Source organism: Hippocampus bargibanti, linkage group LG01, assembly GCF_051943395.1.
Source record: "Hippocampus bargibanti isolate YZ-2025 linkage group LG01, ASM5194339v1, whole genome shotgun sequence".
NCBI classification, from domain to species: domain Eukaryota; kingdom Metazoa; phylum Chordata; class Actinopteri; order Syngnathiformes; family Syngnathidae; genus Hippocampus; species Hippocampus bargibanti.
In genome coordinates this window covers 24,021,293-24,043,697 of record NC_142734.1, presented here as the reverse complement: position 1 = coordinate 24,043,697, position 22,405 = coordinate 24,021,293, and the positions used below count along the sequence as shown (strand labels likewise).

The window sequence follows — 22,405 nt, the reverse complement described above, 5'->3', positions numbered from 1 at the left end:
CAGATTACCTCACAAACAGGCCACAGTACGTGAGAGTAAAGAACTGTGAGTCGGACAGGCTTCTCTGCAGCACCGGAGCGCCGCAGGGAACAGTCCTGGCTCCATTCCTCTTCACCCTCTACACCTCGGACTTCAATTACAACACCCCAACCTGCCACCTTCAGAAGTTCTCTGACGACTCAACTATTGTCGGCCTCATTACAGAGGGAGACGACAGGGAGTACAGGGGACTGACAAAGGACTTTGTTTCTGGTGCCAGCAGAATCACCTCCAGATCAACACCGGGAAAACCAAGGAGCTGGTGGTGGACTTCTGCAGGAAACAATCCTCACCTGCACCATTGAACATCCAGGGTTCGGACATTGAGAGAGTGACCTCCTACAAGTACCTGGGTGTTACTCTCAACAATAAACTCGACTGGACAACAAACACGGATGCCCTAATCAAAAAGGGACAGAGTCGCCTCTTCCTCCTCAGGAAACTGAGGTCTTTTGGAGTTCAGGGGTCACTCCTAAAGACTTTCTATGACTCTGTGGTGGCATCAGCCATCCACTATGGCATTGTCTGCTGGTCAGGCAGCATCACCACCCGGGACAGAAAAAGACTGGAGCGCTTTGTCAAGCGGGCCAGTTCTGTCGTGGGCTGCTCGCTGGACTCTCTAGAGGAGGTGGGCAACAGACGGATGCTAGCTAAACTAAAAGCTATGACGGACAGCCCCTCCCACCCCCTCCTGCCCATCCTGACAGCTCTGGGTAGCTCCTTTAGCCAGAGACTATTACACCCGCGCTGCAAGAAGGAGAGGTACCGCCGCTCGTTCCTACCGACTGCTGTCAGGCTTCACAATTCCCAATGATCACATGTGAAAAAAAAAAAAAAAAAAAAAAAAACTGGACACTTGTAAATATGGGTTGTTGCAATATATCTAAATGCATTTCTTGATTCTGCACTATGTACAGTCTTGTTTATAGAACGGTTTTTGCACATCTACATTTGCACAGTATACAGTTGACATTTTTATTTTGTTATGCTTAGAATATCTTGTTTTCTATCCTTTCACTCCCACCCCAACCCCATCCCTCTTCAATTGCTGCTGTGGACTGCAAATTTCCCCATTGCGGGACGAATAAAGGTATTCTGATTCTGATATAACGTACTTATACACGGTCAAAGATCGAAAACAGGACGAAAATTAGTCGCTAAAACATCGCAAAACGAATTATTTTTTTTTCTTTTTATAGAAATGTCATTTTCACTCACTTGAAGAACGAAATTCCTTTGTTTTCCTGCTTGTAGTTGAAGCATCCGTAAGCGAAACATTGCGGCCCCCAACTCTTGTTCCTTTTTACAGCATCCATACGTTAAATAGACCTAAATACGCTCAAAAGTATCCTATTTCTATGCCAAACCAAGCCACGTTACTATGGACGCTACAGTTCGTGACGTCACTTCCGGGTTTGCAATCAACCTCGTCTCTACGCCACTTCTACTACCTATCTATTTCTATGGAGACAATAGGCAAACTATGGCCTCAACGTCTATTTCTGGTGAAATTATATATGAAAATAATGCCCACTAATAATGGCTTAGGGCGGCCCGGTAGTCGAGTGGTTAGCACACCGGCTTCACAGTGCAAAGATTGCCGGTTCACGTCCCGGTCCGGCCTCCCTGTGTGGAGTTTGCATGTTCTCCCCGGACCCGTGTGGGTTTTCTCCGGGTCCTCCGGTTTCCTCCCACACTCCAAACACATGCATGGCAGGCAGATTGACCACTCCAAATTGTCCCTAGGCGTGAGTGTGAGAGTGACTGCGATTGACTGGCAAACAATTCGGGGTGTCCCCTGCCTTGTGCCTGAAGACAGCTGAGATAGGCTCCAGCAACCCCCGCGACTCTAATGAGGAATAAGCGGTACGGAAAATGAGATGAGAATAATGGCTTCACGCCTTTTGAGATTTTGCATGGCAGACCTTTCATCCTCCCATTATGGGAAAGTGTGCCCTGGCAAAAGAATGAATAAGATCCAAGCGTTTTGTTGGCAAAATCGTGTGAAATTTTTACAACAAAGAGGTCCATAGCATGTGTACTACCGCAGTCCTCTTTGTTCACTCCACAGGAACAGAGGCTGCTGTGCCTCGGAGACGAGGTCCTGATCAAAGTCTGCTCCAAAGTGGGTGGGGCCATTCACCGTGCTGATCACAACGCCAACTGCCATCAAGATCGCCGAAAGAGCCACCTGGGTGCATCAAAGCCATTGCAAGATCATTCACCAACCAGATCCTGAGCAGGTGGAAGACAGACAGAGCCAAACTACTCAATAGCCATGGGTTTGGTCCACATCATCTTGCTGTACGGATTCGTGGAGGCAATCCAGATGACACACGTAGAGCCTCCCGTTCCACCAGCCTGCGAAATTCCACTAATACATCCAACAAATTCAAATAAGTGGCCAAGCATGGCACATCCTGTAGCCTGCTTGCCACTACAAGATGCAGGAATAGTATCATTTCCCCTTAGCATCCACGCGAATGAAGCACGACAAAATGGAAGTGACTATCCTCATGGTTCTTGGTACGCTCTTATCAAGTCAGGGAAGGCTTGGACCACTAGTTGGGATTCCGTTGTGGTCCATTCTGATCCCCCAAAACAAAATGGGTTCAAAATAGCTGTGCCCAAGAAGCAAAACGAACTGTCGTCAAGATAGCTCGAGGGAACTGGTTAGGAACTGGAACTGGCACAATGACAGATATCCAACACGTTATCGTAACCCACAAGGTTGCAGGATGCATGGACTTGAGACTCTGTCCTGATTTTCGTGAACATCACATTGGTTTTCACGTAACTATATGCATGATGTCATCTGTGACATCACTAGTCGTAACATCGCCTCTCCAGAGCAAAACACACATCAAACTGACAGCCTATATGGAAACACCTGACAAAAAGGCCCAAAATCCAGGTGTCATGGACGCATTATATCAACCGTTTGCAGGAGAAAAGCATGACTGGAATCCGTCGTTTTCAAAAACGTGGTATCGTTATGCTACATTAATTGCTAAACAAAACAGGAAAAGTAATTGCTTTGTGTGCTCATATATGCCTCATTCCGTGAGACAACTACGCGTGCATTCAAAGGTATTTGGAGATAAAATGGCTCGAGCTGCGTATATGTTAATATCTTCGCATAAACCTGATCAACATTTTCCGGTTCTTCGCAAAGCTTCGAGAGGAGAGATTGTTCCAGGTTTAGATACCATTTTGGAAACTGAAAATCAGGTTATGACCAAGAGCGGGTTGCGATTACCAGTATGCGTTGCAATGTACGGTGCAGGTCAAAACTTAGGTTTTATAGATGAGGATAGATGTTTATATATGCTACTGTTAAAAACTAATGTCACCATTTTACCTGTATCTTCACATCTTTGGTGGTTATGCGGTTGGAAAGTATATTCTTTTATTCCTCCGAGAGCCTACGGTTTGTGCGCACCTGTTACTGTAACTGACAATACTTTCATCGTTACCAGTCGTCCGGCGCACCATCATGTGAAAAGAAGAGTGTCGTTTAAGCCCCATGATTCGATCTGGGGAACTGATGTTCCAGAACAATTCAAACACCATAGCACTGGTAGTAAGGTAATGTTAGCTCTTTTTCCACAAATTGAAGTGGCTAAAAACATGCTACGAATTGAAACGATTGACTACAGATTTCAAGTGTTTATAAATGCTAGTTTGGAAGTAGATGAAATGCAAAACACCGAAATTGCAGCAATTACAGAAATGGTGCTGCAAAATAGAATGGTTTTGGACCTTTTGACAGCCCCACAAGGGGGCGTCTGTGCTATGGTGGGTGACACTTGTTGTACGTATATACACGAAGAAGCGAATTCCATAAACATGACTGATGCTTTGTCTGTTATCAGGGATCTCAGAGATGCTATGGCCAGAGATCGACGGATTGATCACCCGTGGACCTTTGCCTGGCTTTTTGGGGGCCCTTGGTATACGACTTTGCTCAGAATGTTTATCCCTTTCGCAATTGTGATTGTACTTATTTTCTTAGTCATTGGTTGTATTATTCCATGCTTAAGGGCAACACCAATGAATATGATAATAAATTCTCAGGTGAATTACGCAAAGGTTTTGTATCAACAAATGCGTGAAGGGGACCCTGTGTTGTAGCTAGGAATAGTACACCATGGAGTGTGGTTGCTCCAACAAAAAAGAAACGGAGAGTCGAGGAGGAGTTTTCCTCGTCAAAATTCAAAACTCTCACAAAGGGAGAGGTTGCAAATCACAGCAGCAAAGTTATGACAGAGGTTTTTCGCCTTCTCCATGGTGTTAGATAGGTTAGATTAGGTTAAATAATGTTAGATAGATTAGATAAAATAAAGTAAAGTAAAATATAAAGAATGGTTCCCCGAGCAGTTACTATGACGTGCATGCATGAAAACTGTTTTGAAATGTATGTACTAATGTTTAAATGTTTTAATTTTTAAGTTTCAAAAAGTGACATTATTATTATTATTATTTCTTCATAATAATCATAGTACTGAAGGCGGTGTGTATTTACATAGCTAAAGTATTTTTCTTTTACTTTACTAAAATACAAAATAGGGGACATGAAATGATTTTTTTTTTTTTACTTTTTTGCAGTTACAGGAAATGAAGTTGGTGCTGTTAAAGTTGAACACATGACAGAATATTATTCGGCTTGAAATAATAATAATAATAATAATAATAATAATAATAATAATAATAATAATAATGAAATGTATTATTATTATAATACATCTGATTTATAAGCGCCTTTCAAAACTCTCAAGGTCCCTTTACAGTCACAGGATAAAGTTTTTCTGTGGGTGAGCATCGGCAGCCACACGCGCCAGCTTTCACTCAACCCAGAATAAATAGAAAGCTATCCAGCTAGCTAATAGCCAGTTAGATAGCTAATAGATAGCCAGTTAGATAGCCAGATAGATAGCTATAGCTAGCTAGCTAGCTAATTGATAGCTAGTCAGCCTATAGATAGCCAGCTAGATAGCTCATAGCTAGCCGGTTAGATAGCCAGATAGCTAATAGATAGCTATTTATCAGTCATAAAAAGAACAAAGACAAGAAATTGTGTCCATGTGTGCGTGTGCGCGTGCGCACACACACACACACACACACACACACACATTTTCCACAGGAATCTCACGTGTATATCAATACTGAAGTGAACGTTTTGTGAGTGTTGGCAAAAACAGTACCTGGATGACGGTTCCGTACTTGACCACATCTCCATGAACCTTCTTGTTTTCGGTCTCGTTTTGCTTCTGTTCCAAGTTTGATGCATGCTACAACCCATGGACAGACACACACACACACACACACACACACACACACACACACACACACACACACACACACACACACACACACACACACACACACACACACACACACACACACACACACACACACACACACACACACACGTTTTTCAGGGTGCCACATCTTCACAGATGCTGGAATCAGTTGTGGGACTAACTATTAAAGGCTTTCTGATTCTGTTTCAGATCATGAAATGTCATCCATAAATGTGATGAGATCCACACCTATTTTTTTTAACTCATTCACTGCCATTTTCAAATGTAATTTGGAATTGAACATATGACGTTCAGCGCCATTTCCCAATTGGTTCGGGTTTTGTTTTTTTCTTGCTTGGGTGGCAATAAAGCATTTTTCTTCACCTTACACAGGGGGCAGAATTTCCCTTTCCTCCCATGTTTAATAATAATAATAATAATTATAATAATACATTTCATTTGCACTTTGTTCCAGCTTCAGCTGTTAATGCATTTGTTCCGTTAAATGTTGTTCTTCCTGGTTCAGCTGTCCATTTGTATAGTCTAAATATTAAATCAGCAGGAAGCAAGGTGATATACAAAAAAATGAATATTTATTATCAGGCAGCTAGACGATGTTCTCCAGGGGAGAAGCTACGCCAAAGGACAGAGAGGCAAGAGCGCGCACACAAGCGCGTCTCAGACATTTAAACAACAGGAGTGATGTCACTTGAAAGGACCTATCATCTGCTCGATACAATCATGAATATTTATTATTAGACTTCTGTGTAAGCTGTCAGTCGTACAGGAGTGGTCTATCGATGAGAAGGTTTCTTCAGCCGTCATCTGTACTTTTTGAAGGTGTCGGACGTTTCGCCTCCTATCCAAGAGGATTCGTCAGTGAACTAAAGTCTGACTGGTCGTATTGGCCCTATTTATATATCCCTAATGTCCAGACATGGCGGCGCCGGACACAGCTATGATAGGTCCCTACACTCAGGTTGGGGGGAGCAGAGGACCACTCCCTGTGGCCCCACTGATTGTTCCTACATTCCTGACTAACGACTGACCTATTTGCCCCACTCCCACCGGTATCACCTCATCAGCATTATGAATGTTGCCTAACCCGTGTTCCTTAAGCAGGCTATTGTATGAACGATCCAAATTGAACCTCACCCATCGTTGTTGATGTTGATAAGGTCTTTTTTTGAGAATTTGTTGAGTCTCCCCAATGTACTTATTATTAGACTGAAACTTGATAGCTAGATTTCTACACTAAGTACAAGCTGAGTACATATATACTAATTAACATATACAAATAACTAAACTACATACATATATGGACTTACTAATTGATGAGAATAAGTAGAAATGAAATAACATAGGATGTTGTGAGTATGTGTATATAACTAATTCTAACAGTGTTATGTAAACCATCGGCAGCGCCCGAGCCACTCTCGAGGACTTGCACTGCAATAATCACGTTTTTCTTTTGTACAGCCCCCATTTCAAGCTCATATAACTCCACGCCCATATCACTTCGGAATTAACTCTTTTTTTCTGATGAATGAAGAGAGTCTAACACTGCATTGTATGTTTATGTAATCCTAAAATGTAATATTAATAATAATAATCTTATTCTTTTCCTTTCGGCTTTTCCCGTCAAGGGGTCGCCACAGCAAATCAGTGTCCTCCATCTTTATAGGTTTGATCCGCATGTTTCTTTTGGCCAAGCTTTTCCGTCGGATGCCCTTCCTGACAAAACCCTCTGTATTTATCCGGGCTTGGGACCGGCACAAGAAGACTTATGTCCCTTTGTGACTACAATCTTAATCTTAATATTATTATTATTATTATTCATAATAATTGACGAAGCCTTTTGGATAGGAGGCGAAACGTCCGACACCTTCAAAAAGTACAGATGATGGCTGAAGAAACCTTCTCATCGGTGGACCACTCCTTACGCAGACGAAATAATAATAATAATAATAATAATAATAATAATAATAATAATAATAATAATAATAATAATAATAATAATAATACATTACATTTTGTTACCAACAAAGAGAATTTCAGTTTTTTTCGCTGTTAAGTTTGAGGTGGAAGAGAGGCGTCGGGTTTGCTGGAGAGTTAGAGCTCTGTGTCATGCAAAGCAATGAAATTGTATACCAAATCTGCGGAGAATATTGCCAAAGGAAAGAAGGTAGGTGATAAAGAGGAGCGGTCCCATTAGAGGGACAACTCATATTAGAGGCATTGGAGAGAAAGTCAGAGAGGCCAGACTGAGATGGTTTGGACATGTCCAGAGGAGAGAGAGTGACTATATCGGGAGAAGGATGCTGAGTCTTGAACTGCCAGGCAGGAGACCGAGAGGAAGACCGAAGAGGAGGTTTATGGATGTGGTCAAAGAGGACATGAAGGTAGCTGGTGTGAGAGAAGAGGATGCACAAAACCGGGATAGATGGAGGACATTGATTTGCTGTGGCGACCCCTGAGGGGAAAAGCCGAAAGGAAAAGAAGAAGAAAGAGGAGTGGTCCCAGGACAGAGCCTTGGGGCACACCAGAAGATACAGGAGAGGACTGTGAAGTGAAGGAGTTAATTTGGATGAACTGAGAGCAGTCAGAGAGATAAGAGTGGAACCAGCGCAGAGGTGATCCCTATGGAGGAAAAGTATGTCAAGGGATGGGATGAGAAATGGTGTCAAAAGCTGCGGTGAGGTCAAGAAGGACGAGGGTGGAGAGTAAACCGGCGTCAGCTGCCAAAAGAAGATCATTCGTGACTTTTAAGAGAGCTTATTCTGTACTGTGGAGGGAGCGGAAACCAGATTGGAATGGTTCGTAGAGATCATTCTGGGAGAGGTGAGAGTGTAGGTGAGAGTACACAACTTTATCTAGGATTTTGGAAATAAAAGGAAGGTGAGAAATGCGGTGAATGTTCTTGAAGTCATTGGGATCAGATCCAGGTTATTCTAATATATATAATATAATATTCTGTGGGTCCTGCAATTTGAGTGACAATGCCAAACACCCTGGCACTGGAGGGGACACATTTTTGCACAGCATCTGCCAGTCAATGTGTATGTCATTTTCAATATTTCACGTTTTTATTTTTTGTTTTACTCCATCTGTGTACACTTCATCTGACTGATTCATTGACGCATTAAAGGACACCCGACGCCTCCAGACAAATGTGTCCATCATTTGTAAAATCGCTTCAAATGACTTCTACTGAGCGTATTTTACAAAGATTCCACGGCATATAGCTATATTTTACGTTTTAAGACTCGCACTGAATATTCAGGAAGTCTTGTTTTTGAGTTAATGACGATCCCGTGTGACGTCACGTTTGGACCGCCCCTGACCGAGAAAGCGACACACAATGCGTCTTAACGTCATGTCACAGAAGGAATGACCAAGAAAAGACACACAATGCATTTTGCGTTACTTTGTTTGGTCTAAAAACTTCGTGTTGATCCGTGTTGATGGTGAAATTAGAAGGAAAACACATAAATAACGCGATGGTGAATCGTTGTGGGTTGCACCAAGACAACTACAGTAAAGTCTCGTTATATCGATATTCAAGGGAGTCCGAAAAAATATCGATATAACCGGGACTATCGATATATCCGACCCTGTTTGCATGTAATTTTTTCCGTGCGTGCATAGAAATAGTATCGATATAACCGGGACTATCGATATATCCGATATCGATATAACGAGACTTTACTGTATTTGATATTCGCTGACACAAATCCCAAGCAGACAAATCAACCTATTTTCAACTGTCTCTGGCGCCATCTTCTGCATTTTCTGGGACGCTACACATCAGTCTTGATGCCTCAAAATGTCTTTAATTGATTGCGAACATTTATGCTTTCCTCTTCAGAACTATTTGAATCATATTCATAACTGGATACGTAACAAGAAAGCATATTCTCCGAATCTGAAGCCATTGTTTTGATTCCCGAGCAAGGCATGACGTCTTGGCGTGACGTCACAAACTGTGGGCGGGACTTTTATGAAAATGCCCAATTCGCAGCTCAATTTTTTGCAGATTTAGCACACTTTAAATCATTTTTATTGGTGTTTTGCATTTGACCTAAAATATCAGCCTGCGTGTTTTGGGTATTTTAGATGCTATAAAACGTTTTTCTGATGTCAGTTAGGAAACAAAAAAATGGTGTCGGTTGTCCTTTAAGCGCTATGTGTATTTTTCCAGCTGATTCTATACACTTCCATTTTTTATCCACAGGTAGGATAATATATAATTATAGTATAAATTAGTGCTATCAAGTGCCCCCCCAAGAAAAAATGCGTTTATTTCATCAAGATCTGTGATTAATTGTCTATCTAATCTAATCTAATGGAGATATATTTTAATCTCATCTACAAATTCTTGCGAAAAGCCTTTTTCTCCATTTTCAGTGTGTTACATTATTGAGGCAGCTAAAAAAAGTGGCTTTGTAGAAAGTACAGTGATACCTCACCTCACGAACTTGATTGGTTCCCAGAATGTGTGTGTAAGGTGAAAAGTTCATCTTCCAAACATTTATTTCCCATAAGAAACCATTAAAATGATAATAATCCGTTCCCAGGTCCCCATAGAACAATTTTCTACTGAATAAGCCTTAAATCTACACAAAATAGACCATATTTAATGTTTAATAAATGTGCTATTGTATTGTAATTAAAGAAATACACCGTACTGTCTAATAAAGTCATTTTATTTACCTTTGTGATGGTAGTTGATGGCTTGAGGCAATGGAGTGGGAGGACGAGGGAGGGAGTTTATGATAGACCATGTGATTTGGTATCTAATTTTAAGCAGATTCTTTACTTACAGACAGTGTAGGTGTTCAAATACCTGACATGTCATGACATGAACTTAGTACAACGACATGTGATTTGGTGTTCATCCGCCAAAAAGTAGTCCGCCATCCACCATGGCGCTGTTCGACCGTGAGGTTTGGTTCGTCCGCTGAAAACGAGTTTGTCAGCCGAGACTATATGCTCGCGAATTTAATGTTTGTGAGGTGAAAAGTTCGTAAGCTAAAGCGTTCGCAAGCTGAGGTATCACTGTATTTGTTTTTTCAACAGACTTAGAAATATGCAGTCATGGGCATTGACTTTCTGCAATCCAGATGTTCAATCCAGTGACTCATTTTTTCTTATGATGATACTAGTGCAGCGTGTTCGACCAGAGACAAATCACTTGTGTGCTCTACATACTTAGCAATAAAGATGATTCTGATTTCCATCTGACTGAAGTGGTGTGTCTGTAAAGCTTACCTGAAGTTTTTGCAGTAGGACCACATCTCCAATTTTGTCTTTCTCGTTTTTGGCCTGTTTGGCTTTCCAGAACTGCTTCTGTGCGGAGTACCGACTCATCGGGCACACCTTAAACAGACAGTCTGAAAACAAAAGAATGTTAGCACAGGCTAGCGTGCAATCCTCAATGGAGTTTGAATGAACATCATTTCAAGATAGCGATCTTGCTATGGTTCTGTCAAAAAAAAACACCAAGCACTCAAAATTCCAAAGAAGTTGTCGTGATGAATGATATGTCAATAAAAACAGAATACGGTGATACCTCAGCTTACGAACTCTTTAGGTCACGAATGCCTTACGAACATTTAATTCTTGGCTGACGAACTAGTTTTCGGCAGGAGAACACAAAACCACATGGTCGAACAGCGCCACGGTGGCTGGCAGGCTTGTTTTCGTCACCCCTTTCTTTGAGTGTGGATGTGGTTTGTTATCGAGTGGAGTACTTTTGCTATTATGGGATCAAAAAAGACCCCACCACAGGCTAGTGTTAAGCCGAAGAGGACACAAAAGAAAATGACGGTGAGCAGAAGGAGATCATCGCATACCATGAAGGAGGTGTGGGTTTGTGTGACTTAGCATTCCAGTATCATTCCAACCATTGCTACAATCCTTAAGAACAAGGAAATTATTAAGGGTGTTTCTGATTTGTCTAAGCAACGCTCTCAGGCAATAGAAGATGTTGAAAAACTTCTGATGATTAGGATTAACGAAAATGGGCTAGCAGGGGACAGTGTGAGTGAGGATATTGTCGCAGAGAAAGCATGGCAACTTCACTCGGATATCATCAAGAGGCAACTACATCAACGACCATCACAATGGTCAATAAAACAACTTTATTATAGAGTACAGTTTATTTCTTTCATTACAATACAAGAGCACATTTATTATATATAAAATAAGGTCTATTTTGTGTAGTTTTAAAGGACAACGTGTCACATCCTCAGCGCCAGGAGCATGCCCCTCCCCTCCTGTCACATCCTCAGTGCCAGGAGCATGCCCCTCCCCTCCTGTCACATCCTCCTCTGCGCCAGGAGCGTGCCCCTCCCCTCCTGTCACATCCTCCTCTGCGGCAGGAGCGGGCCCCTCCCCTCCCTGCTCTCCGGACTCACTCACCTGTTTCTCCTTCCCTTAATTGTGCCTTCTGGCTATAAAAGCTACCCATTCCCGCTCGGTCCGCACCGATGTATTCTCTGTAGAACCCTGTCACCCAGCAGTACGCAGGTCTGTTACACTGTTCTTCTTGGTTGCCTGATTTTCTGTTTGCTTTGTGTGTCTCAGTAAAAACCCTTCTTGAATTTACCGTCTCCACCGTGTATTTCGGATCCACCCCTTACTACTTTTCTTCGTCCCTCGAGTCCTGTCACCACTCCTCAAGCGGACGTGACATAATCCACCGACCAACGATGGATCTAACAGGTGGAGACAAAATCATATCCGCCCTAGCCCATCAGGCGGAGCGTTCGAGCCAGCTGGCTCAAGCGGTCGCGGAGATCCGCCAAACCATGTCCACGCTGGCTCAACGCTTGCAGGAGGTTGAGACACGCCTCGCCACCCTGATGGCCCCTTCGTCCCCCCCGTGAGTAGGCGTGAGCTACCTACCACACCCCTCACGCTACGCAGGCAAACCCCGGGCGCTATGCTCAATTTCTCATGCAGTGCTCGCTCGTGTTCGAACAACAACCCTCTGCCTATGTTGGCGATGAGGCCAAGGTAGCCTTCATAACTAGCCTGCTCACGGGTCAGGCCGTTGGCCGTTCGGGAGTCCCGACCTGAACTTTGCTCTTCCTACCCGGACTTTGTGGCCGAGCTGCGCAAGCTTTTCCACCACCCGGTCACAGAGGTCGAGGCAGAGGGACTCCTCCACGACTGCGTGCAGGGTACCCGTTCGGCCGTGGAATACTCTATCTCCTTCCGCATCCTGGCTGCCGGCAGTGGCTACAACGATCGATAGCTGAGGGGAGTGTTTCGTCGCGGATTGAGCATCGCTCTCAATGACGAGTTGGCCACCAGCAACGCTGGCACCACCCTCAACAAAATGATCGACATCGTCATCAGCCTGGATCATCGCCCTCAGGAGAGGCAGCGGGAGCAAGGCAACCAGCGGCCCAGCGAACCCGGAAGCAAGCTGCGGACGACAACACCCGGCGGCAACGAGCGGTCGCGACGCCTGGAGGGGTCCCCCGAACCCATGCAGATGGGAAGCGGGAGCGATCGAGCCAACCCCGGGGTTCGTCGCACTCAAGGCCCCCAGCCGAAAACCTCCAGCACCTGTAAGTCCACGTCAAAACGGCGACCGCGGCAACCACTGGCGGCAAGAACGGCGCCCGTTACGTGGTTGGAATTGGACGGCGAATTAAGTGGTCTGTCCAAATCCCAGACGATACGGGCGCTAGTGGATTCGGGGGCGGACGGGTGCTTCATCGACCCCCAACTGCGGTGGGAGGTTGAGAGGAAAGTTCAGGAGGCGCAGGGGGGTAACCCTATCCCCAAGGGTTGCCCGGTGGATCGTCTGTTCGTCCCCCCTGCTCTACGCACCGAAGTGCTGCTCTGGGCACATGTCACCCGGGGGTCAACAGGACAATCCATCTCATCGCCCAGCGGTTCTGGTGGCTGGAGTACAGGAAGGACGTCACGGAATTCGTGAAAGCATGCCCTGCCTGTGCTCGTGGGAAGGTCTCCCACCAACCCCCGGCGGAACTTCAGCTGCTACCGATTCCCTCCCGACCCTGGTCCCATATCTCCGTTGACTTCATCACGGGCCTCCCCCCTTACCGTGGCAAGACGGTCATCCTTACCGTTGTGGACCGCTTCTCTAAGTCGGCACTTAACCAGGTTGCCGTCCGCCATCGAGACGGCTCAACTCCTGGTTAACCATGTCGTCCGTCTCCACGGGATTCCGGCGGACATCGTGTCGGACCGGGGACCGCAGTTCGTGTCCAAGGTATGGAAACGTTTCTGTCGGTCCCTAGGGGCGTCGGCGAGCCTGTCGTCTGGCTACCATCCACAGACCAACGGCCAGACGGAGCGCAAAACCAGGACCTGGAAGCAGCTTTCCGGTGTGTGGCCCTCCACCGTCCGGCGTCGTGGGCTCTCCACTTGCCGTGGGTGGAGTAGGTACACAACACCCTGGTCTCCACAGCCACAGGTCGGTCTCGTTTCATGTCCGCCTGTGGTTATCAGCCGCCGCTGTTCCCCACCCAGGAGGGCCAGGTGGAGGTCCCGTCCATCAAACACCACCTGAGACGGACCCATCGAGTGTGGAAGGAGACCAGAGCCGCCCTGTCGCGCATTGCACCCCGGAACCAACATATTGCGGATTGTCGCTTACCAGGTCGGGCAGGAGCTATGGCTGTCCACGAGGGACCTCCTCAGTTTGGTCCAGTTTGGAGACATCGGCCAAACTGGGTCCTCCGTTCTCTGGTCCCTTTCCTATCGAGGCCATCCTCAGCCCGGTCTTGGTGAGGCTCTGGCTGCCACCTACGATGAGGATCCACCCGGTCTTCCACGTCTCCTTCCTCAAGCCTGTGAAGACCAGCCCCCTGGCTCCAGCACCCGCCCCCCCGCCAGATGGTGGACGGCGACCCTGACTACACCGTGCGGGAGATAGTGGACTCTAGGCGCATGGGCAGGGGATTGCAGTACCTGGTCAATTGGGAGGGCTACGGGCCCGAAGAACGTTGCTGGATGCTCGACCCATCTCTCACCCGGGCATTCCATTTGGCTCACCCCTCCAAACCGGGTGGGCCACCAGTAGGCGTCCATTGAGGGGGGGGGGGGGGGGGCACTGTCACATCCTCCTCAGTGCCAGGAGCGTGCCCCTCCCCTCCTGTCACATCCTCCTCTGCGCCAGGAGCGGGCCCCTCCCCTCCCTGCTCTCCGGACTCACTCACCTGTTTCTCATTCCCTTAATTGTGCCTTCTGGCTATAAAAGCCACCCGTTCCCGCTCGGTCCGCGCCGGTGTATTCTCCGTAGATCGCTGTCATCCAGCAGTAGGCAGGTCTGTTACACTGTTCTTCTCGGTTGCCTGATTTTCTGTTTGATTTGTGTGTCTCAGTAAAAACCGTCTCCACCGTGTATTTCGGATCCACCCCTTACTACTTTTCTTCGTCCCTCGAGTCCTGTCACCACTCCTCGAGCGCACGTGACACAACCGACGTCTCCGGACAAGTTGTGTCCATAATTTGTAAAATGGCTTCAAATGACTTCTACTGAGCGTATTTTACAAAGATTCCACCGCATATAGCTATATTTTACGTTTTAAGACTCGCGCTGAATATTCCGGAAGTCTTGTTTTTGAGTCGGTGACGAGTCCGCACGTGACGTCACTGAAGGAACGCCCCTGACCGAAAAAAAGACACATCGTAGCAGTCCTTCCATCACGTCAATGTATTTTGCTGTACTTGTTTGGTCTGAAAACCTTGTGTTGCACCCAAAAGCCGCCAGATGAGGATGTCCAAGCTCCATATAAGGAATTTATCAGCCAGTGGCCACAGGAGGTCGCTATTTTGTGCCTCTTTTTCAATGAGATATTTCCCCCCCGTATTGCCTCAAAATGGCACGGAATGAATTCTTTAATCAATTGCACACATGTATGCTTTCGTCTTCAGAACTATTTTGAATCATATTCATAACTGGATGAGTAACAAGAAAGCATCTTCTCTGTATCTGAAGCCATTGTTTTGATTCTCCAGCAAGGCAAGACGTCTTGGGGTGACGCCACGAACAGGGGGGGGCGGGACTTTCTGAAACTGGCCACTTCTGGGTTCATTTTTTTGCAGATTTTGGACACTTTAATTCATTTTCATTGGTGTTTTGCATTTGACTAAAATATCATACGTGTTTTGGGTATTTTAGATATAAAACGTTTTTCTGATGTCAGTCAGGAAACAAAAAAAGTGATGTTGGTTGTCCTTTAAAGCTCATTTATTAGAAAATGATGCCTTATGAAGACCTGGGAACGGATTATTCTCATTTAAAATTATTTTTATGGGAAATAAATGTTCGGAAAATGAACTTTTCGCCTTACACACACTGTCTGGGAATCAATTAACTTCGTGAGCTGCGGTATCACTGTATCTTGTTTTTCTACTTCTTCCTTTCCTTTCATCTTCCTTCAATCACTTTGCTGATGTGAAATGTCAATGTCTCCACTGCGAGACTCATAAAAGCTAATCCAATTCAATCCCCCCCCCCAAAAAAAAACAAAAGAAACATCTGACCTCTGAACTTCTTGGGGGGGTTGTCCAAATCTCCAGCGGCTGGTTCCACCACACAGCGATCATCCACCAATCTGCGCGCGCACACACACAGACACACACACACACACACACACACACACACACACACACACACACACACACACACACACACGCACGCACACACACACACACAAACACGCATCCACGTTTTTGCTACATGGTGGGGACATGGTGTGCAAAAGTTTTGACCCGTGGGAACCCAATTTCAAACATGAAAAAAAACAAATTTATGAAACTCATAAAAATTTGATTTGAGGACCCAAATTTTTTTGCCTGTGCTCGCTCAGAAATCACTCTAAAATGGAACAATTCTTGATTTAATTTTTCCAGGTTTTTCACAACTCCGTGGGGATTTAACGAATCATGTCAAACCAAAACTACCAGCAGGTGGCGCTTATTTTTTTCAAGAGACAATATTTAGAGCCTGTAAGGTCAGCAATTGTGTTTTTCAGGAGCCATGATCGTATGTTTTTTTGACAATTCTAAATTTTGAACACATAAATTGTGAAATATTTTGTTCACATGCACAACTGGGTCCAAGCCCCCTCCCATTTCCTGACACGATATCCGACAGAATAATCAAGCACCAGATGTAGGTCTGCCAGGTTCTGTCACAACCAAAAGTTTGACTGCATCCAGTATTGGAATTTTCAATGTGCTATTCTTTATTATTTATCTGTGAATTACATCCCATTGGTGCTGCCAGCAAATTTTTGTTTAATAAATGTTCTGAGTTCCAACACTTGGTGTGCTCTTTGTGTAGTTTCTAGATTTGTATGTTTAATCTATGGAAAATATCTCTTGTCTTTTAATTACATATTGACTAAAAACCGGTGCAGATCGGACCTAAATGACAATGTTTTAATTTTCAATCTAAGTTGCTAGAACAAACATACTTTTTCTTGCATATTTATTGGATTGGATTGGATTTGCCTTTATTAGTCTCCCAGTGGAGAAATGTACATTTCACAGCAGCAAAGTTATGAAAGAAATTAAAGTAGAAAAGCAAAATACAGAAGCTGCTGGAAAGGCAGCCACTCTTGTGGCGCCGTCTTGAAGTCAAAAGAACAAAACAACTAAATAACAAATAACATGACAACACAGAGAGACATTCATTCGTAAGCACTTTCTGTACCTTCTTTGTTACATAAAGCAGTTCCAGATGAAAGAGGAGAGGATCAAAGCGTCTCTTCACCAGTGGATCAGGGACATCATGGTGGAATGTGCACGTCGACTACAAGCTAAATGTGAAATCAAACACGCAGCTGTAGCATCCATTGACGAAAAGAGATTGTCTCACATCTCCTGTCCCTCATAAATCTGCTTCAATTCCAACCCGCGACAGTTCCATATCCGCATCGGAGCTCTGCGCTGACGCTCCTTCCTTCTTACCGCGGTCTCCTCAAGCAATGTATCCATCCAGCCGCAGACTGTCCAACAGCACCGACCTTTCCGCTGAACAAAGCGGGGCTGTGAAGATTCTGCCCATTACAGGCTCAAAAAAGCACAATCGCCCCAGAGCTGTCAAGCGATGAAAGTCAAATGGCACCGACTTTCCTCACAATCAAAAAGAGTACTGGCATATTCATGCTGCCGAAAAGGCGCAACTGGTCAGCACAGTCTCCTCCATGATGAATGTAGTGGCCAAAAATGCTGAAAAACAATCTGTGTCCATTCCACACGACGCACAACACAAAGTGACAAAAGAAAACACAAAAACAAGACAAAGGCAACAGGAAAACCAAGGAATATTTCCAATGTGCTGCAACAGCTCTGAAATAATGTCCCTTATACGCTAAATTCGAATCGTTAACAGCAGTTTGCTGAAACGAATTGTCACTCCGTTGCTTCTTAAAAAACTGAAAATATGTTTGTGTTTAATATCTTTTAGGGTTTTACTCCTGCTCTTTCGCTTCATAATGCAACCATTTATGTCGATGTTGTTCGATGTAAATACTGCAATGTATCATGGGTAAATGATTATTCGATTATATTATCTCAGCAGTTTCCAGCGAATCACGACGGAAGTTAAAACATCTCAAGCAAAACGAACAGTTTTCAATTGCTGTTTAACTAAATTTGTTTCTTTAGCTATTTTAAAAGAAGTATGTCATATGAGGCGCAGATCACGTAGCAATATGGGCCAATCGTAATAGACGCGCGCCGGTGCTGGCGCAGTGGAGTTACAAAGATGCTCCAGCGGCTGTCAAAATGCGTAAATGGAGCGGCCTAAATGCATCGCTGCACATGTGTTTTTGTGTTTACAATAGAATTGGGGCTGCAGTATTAGCTGTATGTCTGTGTAAGCTCTCAGTCGTACAGGAGTGGTCCATCGATGAGAAGGTTTCTTCAGCCGTCATCTGTACAAATTTGAAGGAGGCGAAACGTCCGAAACCTTCAAATTTGTACACATGACGGCTGAAGAAACCTTCTCATCGTATTAGCTGTATGTATCAATTTAATTCAATTTTATAAAAATCATCGAGTAATGCTGGCTGCACTGGGCCATGAACCATGGTGAAGGTGGTGACAACAGTCTCGAAAATACGATTTATGAGACCAATCTATGTCACTGTAGTTTCATCATTATCTGAACGAAATATGCTAGATGCTCTCGATGCTAGTGTGCCATGTTGTTGGCATAAGGCCGTAACATCAAATGCTATATTGACTGGGGTTGTGGGTATGGCACTGGCATGACGTCTCCTTTGACGTTTACTGGTCCGTCGGCATTGAGCTGCAATGTCCTCCAGGTGGGTCAGTCGGGTTCAGGCCGCATTTTTTCATGGCATCTCGGCCGTCGTCTGGCAGGAGGCCCCAAAAAACACTATAAAGACCAGGTGAAGACCACCTGGTCTTTATAGTGTTTTTTTGGGGCCTCCTGCCAGGCGACGGCCGAAATGGAGCTGGCCATAAAGCACCTGACGTGGCAAGCGCTCTTCTTGCATCCTGATCACATGGCCAAGCCAGCGAAGTTGGTGCTGGGTGACTGTAGCTTCCACACTGGTGCAGTTGGTTTTGCAGAGTATTTCAGTGTGGGGGACTCTGTCTCTCCAGGATAGCCCAAGGATGCATCATAGGCACTTGATGTGGAAGGCCTCAAGCATCCTGACGTGGCGACTGTACAGGGTCCATGCTGCACAGCTGTAGAGGAGGGATGACACAACAATAGCCCGATAAACTGCAGTCTTGGTGTGGAGTTTGAGATCTTTGTTATGAAAGACTCTCCTCCCAAGTCTGCCAAAAGATGCTGATGCCTGTTTGATCCGATTTAGTATCTCTCTGTCGATGCTGCAGTCGTCAGACAGAAAGCTGCCCAGGTATTTGAAACACTCCACTATTGCTAGTGGCTTATTGGAGATGGTGAATGTTGGTGGATAAACTGGAGGAATGGATGCCCACTGACAGATTACCTCAGTCTTTTCCACATTGACAGAGAGGCCCAGTCTAGGCATCTGCAGCAGCTGAGAGACTAGCTTGGAGTGCTTCTGGTGTGTGGGCCACAACTGCACAGTAATCTGCATATTGGAGTTCGATTACTTGCTCTGATCTTACTTTCGTGACTGCCTGGAGCCTACTGATGTTGAATAGATTTCCATCAAGCGTGAAATCTATGGTAACCCCACTGTTCTTTCGATCCTCCCATGGGGCAACAGTGTCACACACAGGAGGAAGATGTTGAACAGGATTGGTGCGAGGACACATCTCTGGCGTACACCAGTCATTAGGGTCGCATACACTCACACAGTTTTTTGGTCTGGAATGCCCCCGTGGGGACACTTTAGGATGTGTCATGAAACGTCTTTAAAACATGGTTTGAAGTCTCTCAGAGCAATTTGCCCATGGGGACCTCATTTCGAAGTCTCTCAGAGCAAATTATCAGTGGGGACCTCATTTTAGGTCCCCACGGGTACACGAGTCCCCACCGGGCTGCGTGCAGTCAAGTTGATATCCCCACTGGGGCGCGCAAACGAGAAGATGCACGCACATACACACACTCGCGCGCACACACACACACACACACACACACACACACACACACACACACACACACACACACACACACACACACACACACACACACACACACACACACACACACACACACCCTGTTCCTGATTCACACTGTTTGCACATGTGTGTGTGTCTTTGTGTTTATGTGTGGTTGTGTGTGTTTGTGCATGTGCATTTCATTTATAAGCTGCTTTCAAAACTCAAGTTCACTTTAGTCACAGGATATTTTTTCTGCGCGGAAATCTGCCTTAATACTACGTATTTTCAATTTCGGGAGAAATTTTATAAACAAATTCATGGTTGTGCTATGGGCTCATCAGTTTCACCCATAGTGGCTAATCTGTACATGGAAGAGATGGAGAGACAGGCCCTCACATCCTTCCCGGGGACAAAATCTAGACACTGGTTTAGATATGTGGACGATACTTTTGTCATAATTAAAAAACAAGAAATTCAATCCTTCACAGATCACCTCAACTCTGTAGACATCAACATTAAATTTACTCGTGAGGACATTAAAGAGAACCAACTAGCCTTCTTGGATTGTAAAGTAATTATAAAAGAGCACAGTGCGCTAAAAACAGAAGTCTTTAGGAAGGCTACGCACACTGACCAATACTTACTTTTTGACTCTAACCACCCTTTACAACACAAATTAGGAGTTAGCAGAACCCTCCAGCATAGGGCTAAACTAATACCAACTAGCATTGAAGGTAGAGAAAAGGAGTCAAAACATATCAGGCGAGCACTCACTAACGGTGAGAATAGGGAATGAAACCAAAAATTCTCAAGATACAAAAAGGAGAGGAGTAGCAGTACCTTACATTGCAGGAGTTTCTGAAAAATTACAAAGAGTCCTTTGGCAACACAAAATTCCAACTTATTTCAAACCGATAAACACGTTAAGGCAAAAATTAGTGCATCCAAAAGATAGGCTACCAAATGAAAAACAAAGTAATGTTGTTTATTCAATACATTGTAAGAATGAAAATTGTAAAGAGCAGTACATTGGGGAGACTCAACAAATTCTCAAAAAAAGACTATCAACATTGCAGGGATAATACAAGTGGGCCTCAATCGGCAGTACATTTGCACCTAAAAGCTAGCAACCACTCATTTGACGACAATGAGGTTAAAATCTTAGCGAAAGAACATAGATGGTTTGAAAGGGGGGTAAAATAAGTGATTCTTATAAAACAACAACATCCTTCATTAAACCCGTCTGGTGGGGTGGGGGTTCAATTTGGATCGTTCATACAATAGTTTGCTTAGGCAAAACAGGTTAGGCAACATTCGTAATGCTGATGAGGTGATACCGGTGGGAGTGGGGCAAATGGGCCAGTCGTTAGTCAGGAATGTAGGAACAATCAGTGGGGCCACAGGGAGTGGTCTTCTGCTGCCCCCAACCTGAGAGTAGGGACCTATCATAGCTGTGTCTGGCGCCGCCATGGCTGGACATTAGGGAAATATAAACAGGGCCGATACGACCAGTCAGACTTTAGTTTGCTGACGAAGCCTCTTGGATAGGAGGCGAAACGTCCGAAACCTTCAAATTTGTACAGATGACGGCTGAAGAAACCTTCTCATCGATTTCCCAATTGTATTACAGATAACCAAGATAACAGACAATGAGACAGCTATTAAAGACCCTTGTTCCGATTTTGTTGGTCCAAGCAACATACATCAGGTACAGTAAAGTCTCGTTATATCGATATCGTTTATATTGATAATACTGCTTATTACGACACTATTTTCATTTCCCGTGCACATTTCTAGTCTTTTTATGTATAATTAGTTCCGTTTAGTATGATTCATGGTTTTTATGATAATCCGGTTACTACGGTACTCTTTTTCATCTCCCGCCGGCCATTTTGCTATGTTTATATCGATACAAAAGATACTTAAGGTGAATCGATATTTGCTGAGGGGTTTCTACACAGTACCACCATTATCGAAAAATGTGTTGGTCGACTTGGTCACGCGACCTGGTCACGTGTCTTGCAGTGGAGCAGACGCCATTTTGCTACCGTCTTCAACCATAGCAAAACGAAATAATTGTGACCTCGGAAGGAAATACTGTACACGGCAATCGTGGCTGTTGAGGAAAATCCAACACGAAATTAAAGCCAAGTATGCCCCAGAGGATTCCCACAATGACGAGGATGACGAGGATGAAGAACCAACAAAGACACAAGCGTTGCAAGGTGTTACGGACGTACAAACTTACTTAGAATCCAGAGAAAATGCAGCAGGTTTTTTAGAAATCTTAAACAAGATTGAATCGTTTGTGTTAAAAGGTGAAAATGGGAAGCAGAAGAAGATTGAAGATTCTTTTAAATTGCATAATAAGATGTAAGCGTTGCAGTTTCCCTGTTGCAGTGTTATGTACATGTACACTGTACTGTACTGTATATGAATGCAATCGTTTTTTGCAACAATGTTTATTGTTTTGTCTGCTGAAGCGTGATGATTTTGAAAAT

General features: G+C 44.6%; 1 protein-coding gene across 1 annotated transcript in view; it reads right to left on the bottom strand.

The window, feature by feature from the left end:
• The window catches only part of itpr3 (inositol 1,4,5-trisphosphate receptor, type 3), a 150,477-nt gene extending 145,147 nt beyond the window's left edge, over positions 1-5,330 (bottom strand). The window contains exon 1 of the mRNA XM_089004746.1: positions 5,244-5,330. The gene's annotated coding sequence lies outside the window, so the exon portion shown is untranslated. The remainder of the gene's footprint in view (positions 1-5,243) is intronic.
• Positions 5,331-22,405: the final 17,075 nt, after the last annotated feature.